This window comes from Scyliorhinus canicula, chromosome 2 (genome assembly GCF_902713615.1).
Source record: "Scyliorhinus canicula chromosome 2, sScyCan1.1, whole genome shotgun sequence".
Classification (NCBI taxonomy): Eukaryota; Metazoa; Chordata; class Chondrichthyes; order Carcharhiniformes; family Scyliorhinidae; genus Scyliorhinus; species Scyliorhinus canicula.
The window spans coordinates 83339023-83360480 of record NC_052147.1 but is presented as its reverse complement, the minus strand read 5'-3'; the positions used below and the strand labels follow the sequence as shown (position 1 = coordinate 83360480).

The following is a 21458-nucleotide window of genomic DNA, read 5'->3' as shown; positions in this document are numbered from 1 at the left end:
TCCGCAAACCCTGCCAATATCTCCTAAGTTTTGGACACGCCCAGAACATGTGGACATGGTTTGCTGGTCCTCCTGCACATTTTTCACACGTGTCCTCTACCCCAAAGAATCTACTCATCCGGGCCACTGTCATGTGGGCCTGGTGGACCACCTTGAATTGGATCAGGCTGAGGCTGGCACATGTTGCAGTCACGTTGACTCTGCTCCGCCCATAAGCCATCCTCCATCCCACCACCAAGCTCCTCCTCTCACTTACACTTCAGCTCCTCGGTCTGCGTCTCCTCCGCCCCCATGAGTTCTTTGTAGATGTCCGAGATGCTCCCCTCTCCCACCCATCCCCTAGACACTACCCTATCCTGGATCCTCCTTAGTGGCACGGGTGGGAAGGATGATACCTACCTACGCAGAAAGTCCCGCACCTGAACATATCTAAATTCGTTCCCCCTTGCCAACCCAAACTTCTCCTCCAGCGCCCTCAAGCTAGGGATGCTCTCCTCTAAAAGCAGGTCCCCCGTCCTCTCAATTCCCACCCTTCGCCATACTCTGAAACCCACCATCCAAGCTCCCCAGGGCAAACCGTTGATTGTCACATATTGGGGACCGGATCGATGCTCCCACTGCTCCAATGTACCTCCTCCACTGACCCCAGATCCTCAAGGCCGCCACCACTACGGGGCTGGTGGAGTACCTCGCCGGTGGGAACGGCACAGGTGCCGTTATCAACACCCCCAGACTGGTGCCCCTACATGAAGCTGCCTCCATCCGCTCCCAAACCAACCCCGCCCCCACCACCCACTTCCTTATCATGGCCACCCAGTAATAATTACTGAAATTCGGTAGCACAAGCCCCCCCCCCCCCATCCCCCAATTCTGCTCGAGCATCACCTTCTTCACTCGCGGGGACGCCCACACAAAGCCCAGGATGATTTTATTAACCCTCTTAAAAAAGGACCGCTGGATGAAAATTGGGAGACACAAATACAAATAAAAATCTCGGTAGGAGATTTTGTCATTTTGACCGTCTGCACTCTCCCAGCTAACAACAGCGGAAGCGCATCCCATCTCCGAAACTCACCCCCATCTGTTCAAAAGGCTGGGACAAGTTCAACTTGTGTATCCAGCCCCAGTCATGTGCCACTTGTATCCCGAACTACCTGAAATTGTCCCTTACTAACCTAAACGGCAGCTCCCTCAGCCGACCCTCCTGACCCCTCGACTGGACTACAAACATCTCACTCTTTGCTATATTCAGTTTATACCCCGAAAACAGGCCAAATTCCCCCAAAATCGGCATAATTTCGCCCATCCCTGTCCCTGGATCAGATACGTATAAGAGCAGGTCGTCTGCGTACAGTGAGACCCTATGTTCCACCGCCCCCCCAAACCAGCCACTTCCAGCCCCTTGAAGCTCTGAAAGTAATTGCCAGCAGCTCAAGAGCTAACGCAAACAGTAGTGGGGAGAGGGGGCACCCTGTCTTGTCCCCGGGTGCAGTCTCAAATAGCCCGAGGTCGTCCTATTCGTCCTTACACCAGCCTCCGGGGCCTGGGACAACAGCCTGACACAGTTGATAAAGCCCCTACCGAACCCAAATCGTCCCAGCACCTTCCATAGATAGTCCCACTCCACCCAGTCGAACGCCTTCTCCGCATCCATTGCTACAACTACCTCAACCTCCCTACTCTCCAGGTGCATCATAATCACATTGAGCAGCCTTCTTGTATTGGCCGCCAACTGCCTGCCCTTGACAAACCCAGTTTGATCCTGCATAATCACATCCGGCACACAATATTCAATCTTGGAGGCCAAAACTTTGGCCAGCAATTTGGCATCTACATTAAGCTGGCATATCGGCCTTCATGACCCGCATAGCTCCGGGTTCTTGTCCCGCTTCAATATCAACGAAATAGTGGCCTGTGACATCGTCGGGAGCAGCACCCCTCTGTCCTTGGCCTCATTGAAAACCTTGACCAGCAGCGGCCCCAAAATCCCCGAGAACTTTTTATAGAAGTGCACTGGGTACCTGTCCGGCCCCGGGGCGTTACCTGACTGCATTGCCTTCAAGCCCTCAACTATTTCTTCGGCCCTAACCGGGGCCCCCGGCCCATCTGCCAGCTCCCTACCTACCCTGTTGAAGGTCAGTCCGTCCAAAAAGCGTTTCATCCCCTCCGGCCCCATGGGGATTTCAGAGCAATAGTAAAAGTCTACTGTAAAAGTCTCTGAACGCCCTGTTTAGCCCTGCCGACTCCCCTGCCAAGTTCCCATCCCCATCAACCACCCTCTCTATTTCCCTGGCCGCCTACCTCTTCCTAAGCTGCTGTGCAAGCATTCTACTGGCCTTCTCCCCATGTTCGTAAAACGCCCCCCTCGCCATACCTGTGGACAACACTCCAAACTCAACCTGCAGCTTCCGACGCTCCCTCAAGAGCTCCGCCCCCGGGGTCACCGTATAACCTCCTGTCTATCTGTAAGATATCCTTAACCAGTCGGTCCGTTTCTGTCCTGTCCCTATGTGCCCGGATCGAAATCAGCTCGTCTCTCATGACTGCCTTCAGCGCCTCCCAGACCACCGCTGCTGAGACTTCCCCCGTGTCATTAACCTGCAGGTAATTCTCTGTGCGCTTCCTCAGCCTCTTGCGCACAGCCTCTGTGTGCACTTCCTCAGCCTCTCGCGCACAGCCTCGTTCACCAACAACCCGATATCCAACCTCCATTGCAGGCGCTGGAAACTCTCCTCACTAACCTGAAGTTCCACCCAGTGTGGGGCTTGATCCGAAATAGTGATGGCCGAATACCCCGTGTCCACCCCCCCCCCCCCCCCCCCCAACCACCCCCCCCAGTAAATCCCTGCTCAAAATGAAAAAGTCTATCCGGGAATAAACCTTGTGAACATGCGAATAAAAAGAAAACTCCTTCCTCGTCGGTTGCCTAAACCTCCATGGGTCGACCGCTGCCCTTCCCCCATCTGCTCCATTCCTTTGCCATTGCTGGCATCCTCGTCATTTTCAAATACGACCGGTCCAGGCCGAGGTCGATGACTGTATTAAAATCCCCTCTCACAACCAGCTTGTTTCAAAAAGAACAAAAATTTAAGGCTGCTTGGTACAGACTTTTCATTTAGAATAGAAACGTTAATCAAGATCCCCCCCCCCCCCCCCCAGCAACAATACTTTGTAACCTAACCCCTGCCATAGATTGATCAGATGCACATCCTCCACTGTACTTCCGAGGACAAGCTCACCCAGCTAGCCTGGTGGCCCTCTCCTCCGGCGCCAAGAAGTCTCCCACCTATTGTTCCCTCACTTCCCCCCCCCCCCATCAAAACCACTTCCCTCATCAAACCGACCCCAAACAATCGCCCAATTAACGTAAGAGACAACCCAAAAAGAAAAACACAGAAACCCCTCCCAATAGAGCAAATCAAAGTAATACAAAGTAAAAAGCCCCCCCTACCAAAACACCGAAAACCCGCAGAAACTGAATAACTTTTACTTCCCCCATCTTCAACCAAACTCAAATACAGAAGATAAACGACAATCGAAACATGTAAACATCACTCAAAAAGTTATAACTTAAAACAAAAGGTTCTCAGTTCAGCACCAGCCCTTTCCTCTTGGCAAAATCCATCGCGTCTTTGGGAGACTCAAAATATTGGTCCTCGTGCGTAACCCAAAGACGTGCCGGGTACAACAGCCCAAATTTTACCACCTTGAACAGGATCGCCTTAACTTGATTAAAGCCTGCCGTCCTTCTGGCCACCTCCACGCTCCGATTCTGGTAAATATGCCAAATGCTGTTGTCCCTTTGCAGCTCCGCGCACGATTAGCCCACTGAAGAACACACTCCTCGTTCAAAAACCTGTGGAACCAGACCACCATCGCCCTTGGAGGGAGGGGCTTCCTCGCCAGCGCTTTGTCCGCCCTGTCCACCTTCAACAGTCGGGGAAAAGCCCCCTTTCCCCAGAAGCTTCTGAAACATACTCGCCACAACCGCGCCAGCATCAGCCCCCTCTGGGAGACCGACAATTGTTAAGTTGTGCCGGCGAGCTCTATTCTCCAGGTCTTCTATCTTCTCTGGCAGCCTTTTTTGCTGATCCGTCAGCATCTCCACCTCCAGTTCAACCACCGTTTGGTGCTCATCCTGTTCCGCCAGCGCTTTCTCCAGCTTCTGAATCGTCAGATCCTGGGCATCCAGCCTGCGCTCTAGCCAATCGATCGATTCCTTTATCGGATCAAGACAGTCCCGTTTCTGCCTCGCAAAGCCCTCTTGAATGACCTGCATCAATTCCTCCGTTGATGGTTGGGCCGTCACAGCAGGGGTCCGAACATCAGCCATATTGTCTTCTGCCGATCCTCCACCCAGCCCTTGCTTGCCGTCTTATTTTTCCCTTTTTGATCCCTTGGGGTTCTTCGTTCCATACACCAATGTGTGGATCCAGTGCCAGATTGACTTCGCCTTCAAAGCTAGCGCTCAAAACCGCAAAAAAGTCCGGGGAAGAGGTCCAAAAGTACTGCCAGAGCGGAAGCCACCAAATGTTCGACTTACTCCCTCATAGCCGCCACCGGAAGTCATCTTGATGAACTTTTCTATTCTAAATGAAAAGTCTGCACCAAGCAGCCTTAAGTCTATTATGTAAATTAGGACTGTTGTCCTTCCACTCAGAACTGTTAAGTATTGATTAAATGGGTAAAAACATCTAGAGATTATTTTTGTTGAAAGTACATTTCTATTTAGTCAAAAGAGACGTTTTGTTGGATGTTATCACCAATAAGGCACTTCCCACAGCAGTGATGTTAATGATTGGTAGCTTCCCAATTCAGAGTCACTCCATAATAAACAGAGACCAAGATCTATAAAATTCCTAAATGTTGGTTTTGAGCAATCATGGTAAGAACATCGAGCGTAAGAACTAGGAGCAGGAGTAGGCCATCTGGCCCCTCGAGCCTCCTCCGCCATTCAATGAGATCATGGCTGATCTTTTGTGGACTCCGCTCCAATTTCCAGCCCAAACACCAGAACCCTTAATCCCTTTATTATTCAAAAAACTATCTATCTTTATCTTAAAAATATTTAGCGAAATGAGCCTCTACTGCTTTACTGGGCAAGGAATTCAATAGATTCACAACCCTTTGGGTGAAGAAGTTCCTCCTAAACTCAGTTCTAAATCTACTTCCCCTTATTTTGAGGCTCTGCCCCCTCGTTCTGCTTTCACCCGCCAGTGGAAACAACCTGCCCGCATCTATCCTATCTATTCCCTTCATAATTTTATTTGTTTCTGTAAGATCCCCCCTCATCCTTCTAAATTCCAACGAGTGCAATCCCAGTCTACTCAACCTCTCCTCGTAATCCAGCCCCTTCAAATCTGGGATTAACCTAGTGAATCTCCTCTGCACACCCTCCAGCGCCAGTACGTCCTTTCTCAAGTAAGGAGACCAAAACTGAACACAATACTCTAGGTGTGGCCTCACTAACACCTTATACAATTGCAGCATAACCTCCCTAGTCTTAAACTCCATCCCTCTAGCAATGAAGGACAAAATTCCATTTGCCTACTTAAACACCTGTTGCGCCTGTAAACCAACTTTTTGTGACTCATGCACTAGCACACCCAGGTCTCTCTGCACAGCAGCATGCTTTAATATTTTATCATTTAAATAATAATCCTGTTTGCTGTTATTCCTACCAAAATGGATAACCTCACATTTATCAACATTGTATTTAATTTGCCAGACCCTAGCTCATTCACTTAACCTATCCAAATCCCTCTGCAGACTTCCGGTATCCTCTGCACTTTTTGCATTACCACTCATCTTAGTGTTGTCTGCAAACTTGGACACATTGCACTTGGTCCCCAACTCCAAATCATCTATTTAAATTGTGAACAATTGTGGGCCCAACACTGATCCCTGTGGTACACCACTAGCTACTGATTGCCAACCAGAGAAACACCCATTAATCCCCACTCTTTGCTTTCTATTAATTAACCAATCCTCTGTCCCTGCTACTACTTTACCCTTAATGCCATGCATCCTTATCTTATGCAGCAACCTTTTGTGTGGCACCTTGTCAAAGGCTTTCTGGAAATCCAGATATACCACATCCATTGGCTCCCCGTTATCTACCGCATTGGTAATGTCCTCAAAAAATTCCACTAAATTAGTTAGGCACGACCTGCCCTTTATGAACCCATGCTGCGTCTGCCCAGTGGGACAATTTCTATCCAGATGCCTCGCTATTTCTTACTTGATGATAGATTCCAGCATCTTCCCTACTACCGAAGTTAAGCTCACTGGCCTATAATTACCCGCTCTCTGCCTACCTCCTTTTTTTAAACAGTGGTGTCACGTTTGCTAATTTCCAATACGCCGGGACCACCCCAGAGTTTAGTGAATTTTGGGTAAATTATCACTAGTGCATTTGCAATTTCCCTCGCCATCTCTTTTAGCACTCTGGAATGCATTCCATCAAGGCCAGGAGACTTGTCTACCTTTAGCCCCATTAGCTTGCCCATCACTCCCTCCTTAGTGATAACAATCCTCTCAAGGTTCTCACCTGTCATAGCCTCATTTCTATCAGTCACTGGCATGTTATTTGTGTCTTCCACTGTGAAGACCGACCCAAAAAACCTGTTCAGTTCCTCAGCCATTTCCTCATCTCCCATTGTTAAAACTCCCTTCTCATCCTCTAAAGGACTAATATTTACCTTAGCCACTCTTTTTTGTTTTATATATCTGTAGAAACTTTTACCATTCTGAGCATGTTTACTCTCAGAATCTATCTTAGTCTTCTTTATAGCTTTTTTAGTAGCTTTCTGTTGCCCCTTAAAGATTTCCCAGTCCTCTAGTTTCCCACTAATCTTTGCCACTTTGTATGCTTTTTCCTTCAATTTGATATTCTCCCTTATTTCCGAAGATATCCACGGTCGATTTTCCCTCTTTCTACTGTCCTTCCTTTTTGTTGGTATAAACCTTTGCTGAGCACTGTGAAAAATCGCTTGGAAGGTTCTCCACTGTTCCTAACTGTTCCACCATAAAGTCTTTGCTCCCAGTCTACCTTAGCTAGTTCTTCTCTCATCCCATTGTAATTTCCTTTGTTAAGCTCAAAACACTACTGTTTGATTTTACCTTCTCACCCTCCATCTGTATTTTTAATTCCACCATATTGTGATCGCTCCTTCCGAGAGGATGCCTAACTATGAGATCATGAATCAATCCTGTTTCATTACACAGGACCAGATCTAGGACCGCTTGTTCCCTCGTAGGTTCCATTACATTCTGTTCTAGGAAACTATCGCGGATACATTCTATAAACTCCTCCTCAAGGCTGCCTTGACCGACCTGGTTAAACCAATCGACATGTAGATTAAAAAACCCCATGATAACTGCTATACCATTTCTACATGCATCTGTTATTTCCTTGTTTATTGCCTGCCCCACCATAATGTTACTATTTGGTGGCCTATAGACTACTCCTTACTATTCCTGATTTCCACCCAAATGGATTCAACCTTATCGTCCATACCACCGATGGCATCCCTTACTATTGCCCGGATGTCATCCTTAAATAACAGAGCTACACCACCTCCCTTACCATCCACTCTGTCCTTCCGAATAGTTTGATACCCTCGGATATTTAACTCCCAGTCGTGTCCATCCTTTAACCATATTTTAGTAATGGCCACTAAATCATAATCATTCACGATGATTTGCGCCAGCAACCTTATTCCGAATACTATGAGCATTCAGGTAAAGTACACTTATGTTGGCTTTTTTACCTCTGTTTCGAATCTTAACACCTCGATCAGTAACCTCTCCTAAGTTATATTTCCTCTTAACTTTTCTCCTCCTTTTCCTTGTCGTTGAACCCATATCTTCATGTAACAACCTGCCACGTCACTTACCGTTAATGTTTTCACTTCCCGTTTTATTCCTTTTAGTATTACTGGGCCTATTCACTGAGCTCCCCTCAGTCACTGTACCTTGTACTGTCGCCCTTTTTGATTTTTGACTATGGCTTCTCTGCCTTGCACTTTCCCCCTTACTTCCTTTTGCTTCTGTCTGTTTTACTACCTTCCAACTTCCTGCATCAGTTCCCATCCCTCTGCCACCTTAGTTTAAACCCTCCCCAACAGCTCTAGCAAACACGGGGAGTGTTCGTAATAGTAAACTCGGACATCGGTTCCAGTCCTGCCCAGGTGCAGACCGTCCGGTTTGTACTGGTCCCACCTCTCCCAGAACCGGTTCTAATGCCTCGGGAATTTGAATCCCTCCCTCTTGCACCATCTCTCGAGCCACGCATTCATCCTATCTATCCTGACATTCCTACTCTGACTAGCTCGTGGCACTGGTAGCAATCCTGAGATTACTACCTTTTGAGGTCCTACTTTTTAGTTTAACTCCTAACTCCCTGAATTGAGCTTGTAGGACCTCGTCCCATTTTTTACCTATAACGTTGGTGCCTATGTGCACCACAACAGCTGGCTATTCACCCTCCCCACTAATGCCACTAATTGTTGGGAAAATTCCTGAGGATAATATTTTGTTGTATAAAATAGAATTACTTTGAACAAAAAAGATGCCTGAGATTTTGCATCCCCATTAAGACTAGCTGGATAGTAATTTGAGGATGCATTTCCCACTGCCACTGATTAAATAACCCACCCAATTTTCATTCATTGAAAAAGGCAGTGAATATGTAAGGCAGTTTTCACAGTTTATCTTTTTGTGATAATTTTCATTCCTCTTCTACAGATACAGTAGTAGCTTGTCTCTGAGCCCATTACTTCTATGTTCCAAAGATTTAATTTGTCCCTCTTCTATTATGACCTGTCCCTCTTCAATTATGACCTGTCCCTTCCTGTCATTGCCATGTTTCATTTCCCTCTCTCGGGTAATTTATCACCTCGATCCCTATCTCAACCTCTCATTACTCCCCTTTTCTTACTCGCTTGCCATGATCACAAGCTTGAACCGCTCTTGGATATTTACATAGCTACTCTCTCTGCCCCTGTTGTCTCCTCTCGTCATTGCTTGTCGACGTTCCCACCCAGCACAACTACTGGGTGCTAATCTTGAAAATCTCCTTCTCATCCTGCAAACTCCACTTGGTCTCGCTCATGAGAAAAGCAATCCCTACCCCATCTCCTACATAGCTTCCAGAATTCCATTCTATTTGCAATCAAAGCCCTTGCCATCCACAATGCGAAGATTGACATCATAGCTTTAATTTAATAGGTGGCAATATGCTTTCTCTCACCAAAGTCTCCCTTGAATGACCATAATTTCCAATACTGTGCTGCCTAAACTGCTGTGATTAGTTACAGCCCTTGCTGACATATCACAACTCCTTTTACCTTTACGATCCTCCTTAAAATCCAGCTCTTTGATCAAGCTTTTCATTGCATGTTCTAATATACAAATTCATAATTGGGATCAGGAGTAAGCCACGGATCCCGTTGCTTCACCATTCAATAAGATCATGACTAATCTGATTGTAAATGCAGCTCCACATTCCCAGCCACCCCCATAACCGTTGGCCCCTTTGCTTATCAAGAATCCATTTCGGTCTACCTTAAAATATTCAAAGATCCTGCTTCCACCGCCTTTTGAGGGAGCGAGTTCCAAAGAAGTCACTAATCTTTGAGGGAAAATAAATTCTCCTCACCGCTTTCCTAAATGGGTGACCCCATATTTTTAAACAGTTTATGTTACAGATTCCAGCATTCACAGTACCTAGCTTATTTCCTCATAAGACAACCCTCCCATTCCAATTATTAGTCGAATGAAGTTTATTTGAACTGCTTTCATCCTTGCTTAAATAAGGGGATCAGAACTGCACACTGTTCGAGATGTGTTCTCACCAATGCCCTGCAGCATAATCTCTCTGCTTTTGTATTCAATTCCCCTTGCAATAAACCATATTAGCTTTTGTTGCTTGCTATACCCGCATAATAACCTTTTACAATGCATGCACTAGGACACCCAGATCCCTCTGTGTCACAGAGCTCTGCAATCTATCTCCATTTGGATTATATGCTTCGTTTTTATTCTTCCTGCCAAAATGGATAATTTGACATTTGTCCATACTAAATTTTATTTGCTAGATCTTCGCCCATTCCCAAAAGCTATTTTTTTATCCCTTTGTCGCCTTCTTATATCTTCATCGCAACTTTGTATCAACAGAAAATGTATCAACCATAATAATAACTTCTAACATTACCTGACAACAGGTGGTCAGTTGTCATTTCCTGCTTCTGCCTCCCTCATTCCCCTTTTGAAGAAAGGAGTTAGATTTGCTATTTTCCAGTCTCTTGGAACTTTCCCTGAATCTTAGGAATTTAGGAAACTTAAAGCCAACCCAATAACTATCTCACTAGCCATTTCTTTTAATAATCTAGGATGAAGTCAATCAGGACCCAGAGGCTTGTCAGCTCATAACACCAATTTAATCAGGACCACAGGTTTTTTTGAGCCCTCCTGTTTTACTTCCTGATTTACAGCTATTTCTGGGATGCAATTTGTATCCTTTGTAATGAAGACCAAATGTTACACACCTGCTCACTTAATCTGCTATCCCCTTCTTTTCTGTTATTAATTCATAGTTTCATATAATTTACAGTGCAGAAGGAGGCCATTCGGCCCCATCAAGTCTGCACTGACCCTTGGAAAGAGCACCCCACTTAAGGCCACGCCTCCACCCCATCCCAGTAACCCCACCTATACTTTTTGGACACTCAGGGCAATAGCCAATCCACCTAACCTGCACATCTTTGGACTGTGGGGGGAAACCGGAGCACCCGGAAGAAATCCACGCAGACACTGGGCGAACGTGCAGACTCCGCACAGACAGTGACCCAAGCCGGGAATCGAACCTGGGACCCTGGAGCTGTGAAGCAACTGTACTACCGTGCTGCCCTTAAGTGCTCCCCAGACTCATTTTCTGAAGGACTAATTCTCAAACATAGAAAATAGAAGCAGGAGGAGGCCATTCGGACCTTCAAGCCTGCTCCACCATTCATTATGATTATGGCTGATTATCCAAGTTCAATACCCTGATCTCTTTAGCCCCAAGAGCTATATCTAATTCCTTCCTGAAATCACACCATGTTTTAGCCTCAACTACTTTCTGTGGTAGCGAATTCCACAGATTCACCACTCTCTGGGTGAAGAAATTTCTCCTCACCTCAGGCCTAAAAGGTTTAAATAAATAAATAATCTTTATTAATGTCATACATTAACACTGCAATTTACTGTAAAAATCCCCTAGTCGCCACACTCAGCAACTGTTAGGGTTAACTGTTTACCCCGGGATCAAACTATGATCCCTTAGTTCTGGACTACAGGCCTACTGTACCTGCGTGCTTACTATTAGTGACTGATGCACTAATACACCAAGGCCTCGCTGAGGATTCACCTCTCAAATTATACCTATTCAAATAATCGTTCTTCTATTTTTGCTACCAAAGCAGATAACCTTGCATTTATCCACATTATACTGCATCTGCCATGCATGTGCCCACTCACTCAGCCAGTCCAAATCAGTTGAAGCATCTCTGCATCCTCTTCACAACTCTCCCTCCCACCTAACTTTGTATCATCTGCAAATTTGGAGATAATGCATTTAGTTCCCTCGTCCAAATCATTAATATATAATGTGAACAGTTGGGGTCCTAGCACGGATCTCTGCGATACCCCAGTCATCACTGCCTACCAATCAGCAAATGACCCATTTATTCCAATGTTTTGTTTCCTGTCTGCTAACCAGCTTTCTATCCATCTCAAGTTTAACTTTACATGCTAATCTGCTGTGTGAGACCTTGTTGAAAGCATTCTGAAAGTCTAAATAATCCACATCCACCTGTTCTCCCTATAAGGATATAGTCTAAGTATACAAAAGGGTTAACGAGAGATTGCATGCATCATCAACACTAGATGGCATCACAGTGATCTTATAAAAGGCTGTGTCTCTCGGCATGCTGGGGGAACTGATGGAGAATTAGATGTAGAAGGTTCATGTGGTTGAGTTAGTGTAGTTTATATGTTGGAGAGATTATTAATTACTGTATCACAGATTCAGTAGTATTATTTTGTTACCTGTTATTCAGTGTGTGCGAACCAAATCAAGTTAAGTAGTGTAAAATAAATTCGTTTTGATTTAAACATAGTTTTTTGTTCTTTGTCAACACTACATCTTTCGCTGTCTTGGAGAACAAAACAAAGAACATAACACTCCCTGGTCAACTCTACTAGTTACATCTTCAAAGAATTCTAGTAGATTTGTCAAATATGATTTTCCTTTTGTAAATCCTAGCTGACTTTGTCTGATTACACCACTGCTTTCAAATGCAGTGCTATGAAATCCTTGATAATGGACTCCAGCAGTTTCCCGACTACTGACGTTATGCTCAATGGTCTGTAGTTCCCTGGTCTCTCTCTGTTGTATTTTATATTTTCCCCGCGTCTTGACTGTGATAGAGAAATACAAACATGATTCATTAGGTAAGCAAAACTGAACTTTATTTCCGAATTTTTAGAACTGACTGCTAGCAGTATGGCTGAGATTTGAAGTCGGAAAGCAGTCAATTACAAACTGCTGAGTCCGTCCCAAGTCTGCGATCTCACAGAAGAATAAGATGATTTTAATACATTATAGGATCAAGATAACATGAATACAACTTGGTCAGGAATTTGATCGAAAGTAAAACATAAGTAATAATCGTTACAATGGCGTCACCTTGCTGACCTTTAGGGGAATGGAGTTTCATATCATTATCTTGTCTTTGTTTTAAGAAAGGGAAGAAGTTGTTTAGGAACAGGAAGAAATAGTTGTTCAGCTTGTTATTTATTGAGACTACTTTGGTCTCATGATGAACGAACTTTATCTGAGTGTTAGAGTCAGCCAGTTCTTGGTTGACCTCGGCTGTTTGTATCTATGCCTTAGGTTTAAATTCAATTGTACTAAGAAGACTTGACTACTTTTCCCATCATGCCATTATTTTCTTCACACAATACCACATCTCTACCTTCCTTTTTGAATAGCGGGGTTATATTAGCTATCCTCCAATCTGTAGGAACCATTCCAGAGTCCCAATAATTATTCCAGAGTCCAAAGAATTTTGGAAAATGACCTCCAATGGATCGATGATTTCTCTGGCCACTTCTTTAAGTACTTAGGATAATGATTATCAGGCCCTGCAGATTTGTCCACCTTCAATCTAATTAATTTCACCAAAAATATTTGTTCCTGGCGCTAATTTCCTTCAGCTCCTCACCAAAATTTGTGTTTCTCTGAACTTCCGGTAGGTTATTCACGTCTTGACTTGTGAAGACAGAAACAAAGTACTAATTTAGTTCCTCGGCCATTTCTTTGTTCCCTGTTATGAATTCCCCCGTTTCTGACTTATATGGGGCCTACGTTCGTTTTTAATAAATCTTTTTCTCTTTGCATAGCTGTAGAAAATTTTGAGTGAGTTTTTAATGTTTCATGCTATTCAAAGACCCCACTTCCACCGCCTTGAGGGAGAGAGTTGTTTCTTACTTTCAAATTGTTTTTTCCCCTTAATCTATCCCTTGGTGTGCCTTTGCCGAATTTTTAACTATTCCCAATCCTTAGCTCAATTGCTTTTTTAAGCTAATTTGTATGCCTCTTTGAATCTAATACTATCTCCAATTTCACTTGTGATGCATGGCTTGGCCACAGTTTCCTTTCTATTATTGCACCAAATAGGAATAAACAACTTTTGGAGTTCACCTATTCATTCCTTGAATGCTTGCCATTGCCCCATTTTAACTCTTTTTTAAAATATCCATAGAAACTCTTAATACCTGCTTTCTACCTCTTAATACCTGAATATGTATCTATTCTGAAATATTCCTTTTAAATGTGTGCAACTTAACCTCTCTTGACCTATCAGCGACCCAATTTGTCTAATTGCTTTCGCTCACTCAGCTTACATGCCCTCTAATTTGTCGTCTTTAAATTTAACACCAGCTGTGGAAAAATTGTGTTGTCCCTCAGAAGAATGTAAAATGTAATCATAATATGATTGCTACCTAGGGGCACCTTTACTTTCAGGTCATTAATAATCTCCAGGCTTTGGGGAGTCGGGAGGTCAGTTTCTCACTGCAGGATTCCGAGCTCATCACCACTGTCTCAAGGGTAATTAAGGATGGATAATGAATTCTGGCTGAGCCAGCAAAGCCCACAGCCCGTAAATTACTATTTTAAGAAAAGATCCCTAGCCTCTGACCTGCTCTTGTAATGCTTATATGACCAGTCTAGTTCAGTTTCTGGTCGATAATAACCCTCAGGGTTTTGTTAGTGGGGATTCAACGATGCTGAGGCCATTGAATGTCAAAGGGTGATTGTTAAATTATTTTAGTCAAAGATGGTTATTGCTTGGCACAAAATGATACTTGCCACTTGTCAGCCGAAACCTGGACATTGTTCAGGTGTTGCTGCATTTGGCCATGATCTGCTTTGGTATCTAAAGAGTCGCAAATGGTGCTGAACATTGTGCAATCATTAATGCGCATCCCCACATCTGACCTTCCGATTGAAGGAAGGTTATTGCTGAAGCAGCTAAAGATGGTTGGATCTCGGACATTATCCTGAGGAGCTTTTACAGTGATGTCCTGGAACTGAGGTGATTGACCTCCATCAACCACAACCACTCACCCTTGTGTCAGGTATGACCCCAAGCAAGAGAATTTTCTTCCTGATTTCCATTGACTCCAGTTCTGCTAAGGCTTAACACTCTGTTAAATGCTTGATGGAATTCAGCTCTTTTCTCCATGTTTGAATCGAGGCTGGAATGAGATCAGAAGCTGAGTGACCCTGGCGGAACCCAAACTGAGTGAGCAATTTATTGCTAAGCAAGTGCCATTTGATAGCACTAATGATGACCCCTTCTGAGACTTCACCATTGATCGAGAGTAGATCGATGGGGTGGTAATTAGCGATGTTGGATTTGTCTTGCTTTTTGTGTGCAGGACATATCTGGGCAATCTTCCATATTGCCAGGTAAATGCCAATGTTGTGGCCATATTGGAACAGCTTGATTAGGGTCATGGCAGGTGCTGGAGCACAAATCTTCAATATTGTTACTGGAATATTGTCAGGCCCCACAGTCTTTGCAGCAACCGGTGCCTCCAGCTGTTCCTTGATATCACATGGAGTGAATCAAATTGGCTAAAGACTGACATCTGTGATGCTGGTGACTGCCGGAGGAGGCTGAGATTGAGTATAATTCTGCCGAGTATGATGACCCACAGTGCGTTGTATATGCCTAATCTTGAGTTAATAGATCTGTTTGAAAACTTGTTCAAAGCTGCATTCTAGTTGTATCTCCAACTTTAGCTTCATGTCCAGTGTTGCCCTTTTTAATGAGTAAAATACTATCCCACCAGCGTCACCAATAATGTTGCCAATCGGCACCAGAGACGCCAATAATGTTGCCAAGTCTGGGGTATCTACTTTAGTCAGATATTAATCTGACTGTTATTAATGAGGATATTGCTTTCAGAGTCGCCAGGTATCAAATGATACCACCACAAGGTTCAACCGGATATCGATCAAACACCCAACAACCAGTCAGTTAGTTCAAGTTCAATAATAGTTTATTTACACACAAGATTAACTCACACATGCAACATAAAAACACTACAAGCTAAATTATACCTAACACTACAACAACCTGTACTTAACTTCAGGCACCCGGCTTTGGCAGAGGAACAAAGCCTTTGTTCGGATCTGGATTGGCTGGGTCTGGAGAAGTAACTTCGGTTCTGCTGGGCTCATTCGTTTGGTAGCGGTTGTTAATCTTGAACTTGCTTCTGGTTGTGGTGTTGCAGTTGGCTTCAGGTATAGGCCGGGCCGAAGAGTGCCGGCGTGCCAGGTCCAAAACAGATCCGAACACATGGCAGTGTCTCTCTTTATCCTTCGGGGGTTTTGCGCTCTTTTGGCGGTCCTTAGCTTTGGACCCAATAATTCGGCAGACTTCGATTACTGCCTTCGATTTGAGCCAATAAAGGGGCGGTGTCTTGATGGCTGGGCGTGACCTGAGCGGTCATTGACCTTGGCTGTTTGGGCTTCCTGGGTGAAGGGAGTGGCGCCGATGAGCCTGGATCTGTGTCTGATACCTGATTACATTCTTTTGTCCTGGGGAAATAGGCCATTAGAATGTAAATCGGCTGGGGTTTTGATAGTGTCTGGTTCTCTCGTGGCAAATATACACTTAAGCTCTGAGTTCGTCTGGATCCTGCATTGGCCATATTTCCCTTGATTCTTTGCAAGTGGCCATATTTCCCTTTGAGTGGCCATCCCAGATGGCTACACCAGTCTCATATGATTACACCTCTAGGAAAGGCATTGATATGTTTCAGTGTTAAACGAGGTACATGAATGCATTCATTGTTTGTTGGAAGATCACCTTCCAAAGTTGCAGAACCTACATTTCTCCAGTCTTTCTTTGTAATCCAATTTGTTGTAATTCATGGAGTTTTTCTGCATTCATGTTCAGCAGTTGAATCTCTCTGGCTTGATGACCAGAAGTGGATGCAATATCCAGTCTGACAGTAACACCATCCAATTTGAACATGATTTCTTCTGGTTCAATTTTTTTTTGGTTTTATACTGGTTAGTCATTTAAATATGGAAACGCCTACATCTCTTTCAGTTTCATGATTCCTTTTTACATGTACATGTGTCGCTTATTTTTCCATTCTCTGCACAGTATTTTAATCTATCTGTTTTCAATTTCATCCATTACTATTCTGCCCACATCCGGAATGTATTGGATAAATTATATAATTTCTGAGATGGCTTGTCTGGAGGAAACCACATTGGTATGGGGCCAGAGTCACATGTACGCCAAACCAGTTAAGGATATATTTCCCTCCCAGAAGGGACGCTGGTGGTTACCTTAAGCCAAAATGCTCCACTTCTCTGGTACGCTTTGATATCGTCTATCTCCTCCCACATGATCCTTTTTCACCACTGTTTAATGCTGTTCCTACTGCCCAAGTATATGACTAGCCAGAACACTGATCCTTGCACAGTTCAGCTGAAGACTGTTCCACATGGTACAGCTACCATTTTCCCCAGTACTGATGCCAGTGCCCCATGAATCAAAACTCATTTTTCTCACTAGTCTTTGAGCAGCATATTCATCTACCTCATCTTATTTACCCCCGACTATTTGCTCATGACTCGGGTGCTCCTCGGAGCAGAACCTCCTTACTGGCTCTGTCAATTTCGTTGATATCAACGTGATTGTGATTACAGGGTCATTCCTCTCTCACTGCAAATTCTCCTCAAGCAGATGTCCCGGAACTCTCCAGACAGGCAATGCAGCTGCCTGACTCATGTTCTCGATTACAGAGAACTGTGTCAGTGGAGTATCCAATTCATTTTTTCCAAATAGGGGACAATTTAGCATGGTCAATCCACCTATCCTGCATATCTTTTGCGTTGTGGGGGCGAAAACCACGCAACCACGTTTTTGCACTGGAGTGCTGAGCTTGTGGCATTTGAGTGCTACAGTGAGAGTTTGGTGACAGAGGGAGTATAAGGGTTCATTTTTATTTAAAGTCTAGCATTTCTTTTATTTAGTTAATTAACTTAAAAGTTGCTGTTTGGTCTATAAGAAGGTGAACTTTGAATCAGCTTTAAACAAGGTTCTACTTGGACTTACTTGCAGCTGGAGCTTGTTAATTAGTTAATTGCATTAGGCCAGTTTTCAGAAGCTAGAGTCACAGTATAAATAGGAGCTACTTACAGTGCAGACTTTGTTTGCACTGGAGTGCTGAGCTTGTGGCATTTGAGTGCTACAGTGAGAGTTTGGTGACTGAGGGAGTGCTGAGCTTGTGGCATTTGAGTGCTACAGTGAGAGTTTGGTGACTGAGGGAGTTAGGTGAGGAGGGAGTAAGGTGCTCCTTACATTTCATTTCCTATATTTATCAAAGAGCGTGAAGGGAGCCAGGAGTTTAGAGCACAGCTGACTGGAAGTAGAGTCGGAGGGCGGAGGTCCAGTTGGTCCAAGGGGCAGCTAATTCTGTAAAGTAAGAGGGGATGGAGGCTAGGGCAGTTGCATGCTCCTCCTGTAGGATGTGGGTGGTGAGGGATACCACTGGTGTCCCCGCTGACTATACCTGCGGGAAGTGCACCCACCTCCAGCTCCTCAGAGACCATGTTAAGGTACTGGCGCTGGAGCAACTTCGGATCATCCGGGAGGCAGAGGGGGTCATAGAGAAGAGTTACAGGGAGGTAGCCACACCAAAGGTACTGGACAAGAGTAGCTGGGTTACAGTCAGGGGAAAGAAAACTAACAGGCAGACAGTGCAGGGATCCCTCGTGGCCGTTCCCCTTCAAAACAAGTATACCGTTTTGGATGCTGTTGGGGGGGATGACCTACCGGGGGAAGGCCCCAGCGGCCAGGTCTCTGGCACTGAGTCTGGCTCTGGGGCTCAGAAGGGAAGGGGGGAGCATAGAAAAGCAATAGTAATAGGAGATTCAATGGTTAGGGGAATAGATAGGAGATTCTGTGGTCGTGAGCGAGACTCCCGAAAGGTATGTTGCCTCCCGGGTGCCAGGGCCAGGGATGTCTCTGATCGTGTCTTCAGGATCCTGAAGGGGGAGGGTGAGCAGCCAGAAGTCGTGGTGCACATTGGTACCAACGATGTAGGTAGGAAAAAGGGTGTGGAGGTAATAAACAAGTTTAGGGAGTTAGGCTGGAAGTTAAAGGCCAGGACAGACAGAGTTGTCATCTCTGGTTTGTTGCCGGTGCCACGTGATAGCGAGGCTAGGAATAGGGAGAGAGTGCAGTTGAACACGTGGCTGCAGGAATGGTGTAGGAGGGAGGGCTTCAGGTATTTGGATAATTGGAGCGCATTCTGGGGAAGGTGCGACCTGTACAAGCAGGACGGGTTGCATCTGAACCAGAGGGGCCCCAATATCCTGGGGGGGAGGTTTTCTAGTACTCTTCGGGAGGGTTTAAACTAATTTGGCAGGGGAATGGGAACCGGATCTGTAGTCCAGCAACTAAGGTAGACAATAGTCAGGACGCCAAAGCACGTAGTGATGCAGTGGGGAAGGTAACAATGACAAAGGAGAGTACTTGCAGGCAAGGAGATGGGTTGAAGTGTGTACACTTTAATGCAAGAAGCATCAGGAATAAGGTGGGTGAACTTAAGGCATGGATCTGTACTTGGGACTACGATGTGGTGGCCATCACGGAAACTTGGATAGAAGAGGGGCAGAAATGGTTGTTGGAGGTCCCTGGTTATAGATGTTTCAACAAGATTAGGGAGGATGGTAAAAGAGGTGGGGGGGGGTGGCATTGTTAATTAGAGATAGTATAACAGCTGCAGAAAGGCAGTTCGAGGGGGATCTGCCTACTGAGGTAATATGGGTTGAAGTTAGAAATAGGAAAGGAGCAGTCACCTTGTTGGGAGTTTTCTATAGGCCCCCCAATAGCAGCAGAGATGTGGAGGAACAGATTGGGAAACAGATTTTGGAAAGGTGCAGAAGTCACAGGGTAGTAGTCATGGGCGACTTCAACTTCCCAAACATTGAGTGGAAACTCTTTAGATCAAATAGTTTGGATGGGGTAGTGTTTGTGCAGTGTGTCCAGGAAGCTTTTCTAACACAGTATGTAGATTGTCCGACCAGAGGGGAGGCCATATTGGATTTAGTACTTGGTAATGAACCAGGGCAGGTGATAGATTTGTTAGTGGGGGAGCATTTTGGAGGTAGTGACCACAATTCTGTGACTTTCACTTTAGTAATGGAGAGGGATAGGTGCGAGCAACAGGGCAAGGTTTATAATTGGGGGAAGGGTAAATACAATGCTGTCAGACAAGAATTGAAGTGCAGAAGTTGGGAACATAGGCTGTCAGGGAAGGACACAAGTGAAATGTGGAACTTGTTCAAGGAACAGGTACTGCGTGTCTTTGATATGTATGTCCCTGTCAGGCAGGGAAGAGATGGTCGAGTGAGGGAACCATGGTTGACAAGAGAGGTTGAATGTCTTGTTAAGAGGAAGAAGGAGACTTATGAAAGGCTGAGGAAACAAGGTTCAGACAGGGCGCTGGAGGGATAAAAGATAGCCAGGAGGGAACTGAAGAAAGGGATTAGGAGAGCTAAGAGAGGGCATGAAAAATCTTTGGCGGGTAGGATCAAGGAAAACCCCAAGGCCTTTTACACATATGTGAGAAATATGAGAATGACTAGAGCGAGGGTAGGTCCGATTAAGGACAGTAGCGGGAGATTGTGTATTGAGTCTGAAGAGATAGGAGAGGTCTTGAACAAGTATTTTTCTTCAGTATTTACAAACGAGAGGGGCCATATTGTTGGAGAGGACAGGCGGAAGCAGACTGATAAGCTTGAGGAGATACTTGTCAGGAAGGAAGATGTGTTGCGCATTTTGAAAAACTTGAGGATAGACAAGTCCCCCGGGCCTGACGGGATATATCCAAGGATTCTATGGGAAGCAAGAAATGAAATTGCAGAGCCGTTGGCAATGATCTTTTCGTCCTCGCTGTCAACAGGGGTGGTACCAGAGGATTGGAGAGTGGCGAATGTCGTGCCCCTGTTCAAAAAAGGGAATAGGGATAACCCTGGGAATTACAGGCCAGTTAGTCTTACTTCGGTGGTAGGCAAAGTAATGGAAAGGGTACTGAGGGATAGGATTTCTGAGCATCTGAAAAGGCATTGCTTGATTAGGGATAGTCAGCACGGATTTGTGAGGGGTAGGTCTTGCCTTACAAGTCTTATTGACTTCATTGAGGAGGTGACCAAGCATGTGGATGAAGGTAAAGCAGTGGATGTAGTGTACATGGATTTTAGTAAGGCATTTGATAAGGTTCCCCATGGTAGGCTTATGCAGAAAGTAAGGAGGCATGGGATAGTGGGAAATTTGGCCAGTTGGATAACAAACTGGCTAACCGATAGAAGACAGAGAGTGGTGGTGGATGGTAAATATTCAGCCTGGAGCCCAGTTATCAGTGGCGTACCGCAGGGATCAGTTCTGGGTCCTCTGCTGTTTGTGATTTTCATTAACGACTTGGATGAGGGAGTTGAAGAGTGGGTCAGTAAATTTGCAGATGATACGAAGATTGGTGGAGTTGTGGATAGTGAGGAGGGCTGTTGTCGGCTTCAAAGTGACATAGATAGAATGCAGAGCTGGGCTGAGAAGTGGCAGATGGAGTTTAACCCTGACAAGTGTGAGGTTGTCCATTTTGGAAGGACAAATCTGAATGCGGAATACAGGGTTAATGGTAGGGTTCTTGGCAATGGGGAGGAGCAGAGAGATCTTGGGGTCTATGTTCATAGTTCTTTGAAAGTTGCCACTCAAGTGGATAGAGCTGTGAAGAAGGCCTATGGTGTGCTAGCGTTCATTAGCAGAGGGATTGAATTTAAGAGCCGTGAGGTGATGATGCAGCTGTACAAAACCTTGGTCAGG

The 21458-nt window shown here is 45.1% G+C and overlaps 1 protein-coding gene across 1 annotated transcript in view; it reads left to right on the top strand.

Annotated features, from left to right (window-relative positions):
• Positions 1-21458, top strand: part of g2e3 (G2/M-phase specific E3 ubiquitin protein ligase) — a 336184-nt gene that overhangs the window by 69099 nt on the left and 245627 nt on the right. The window lies entirely within an intron of this gene.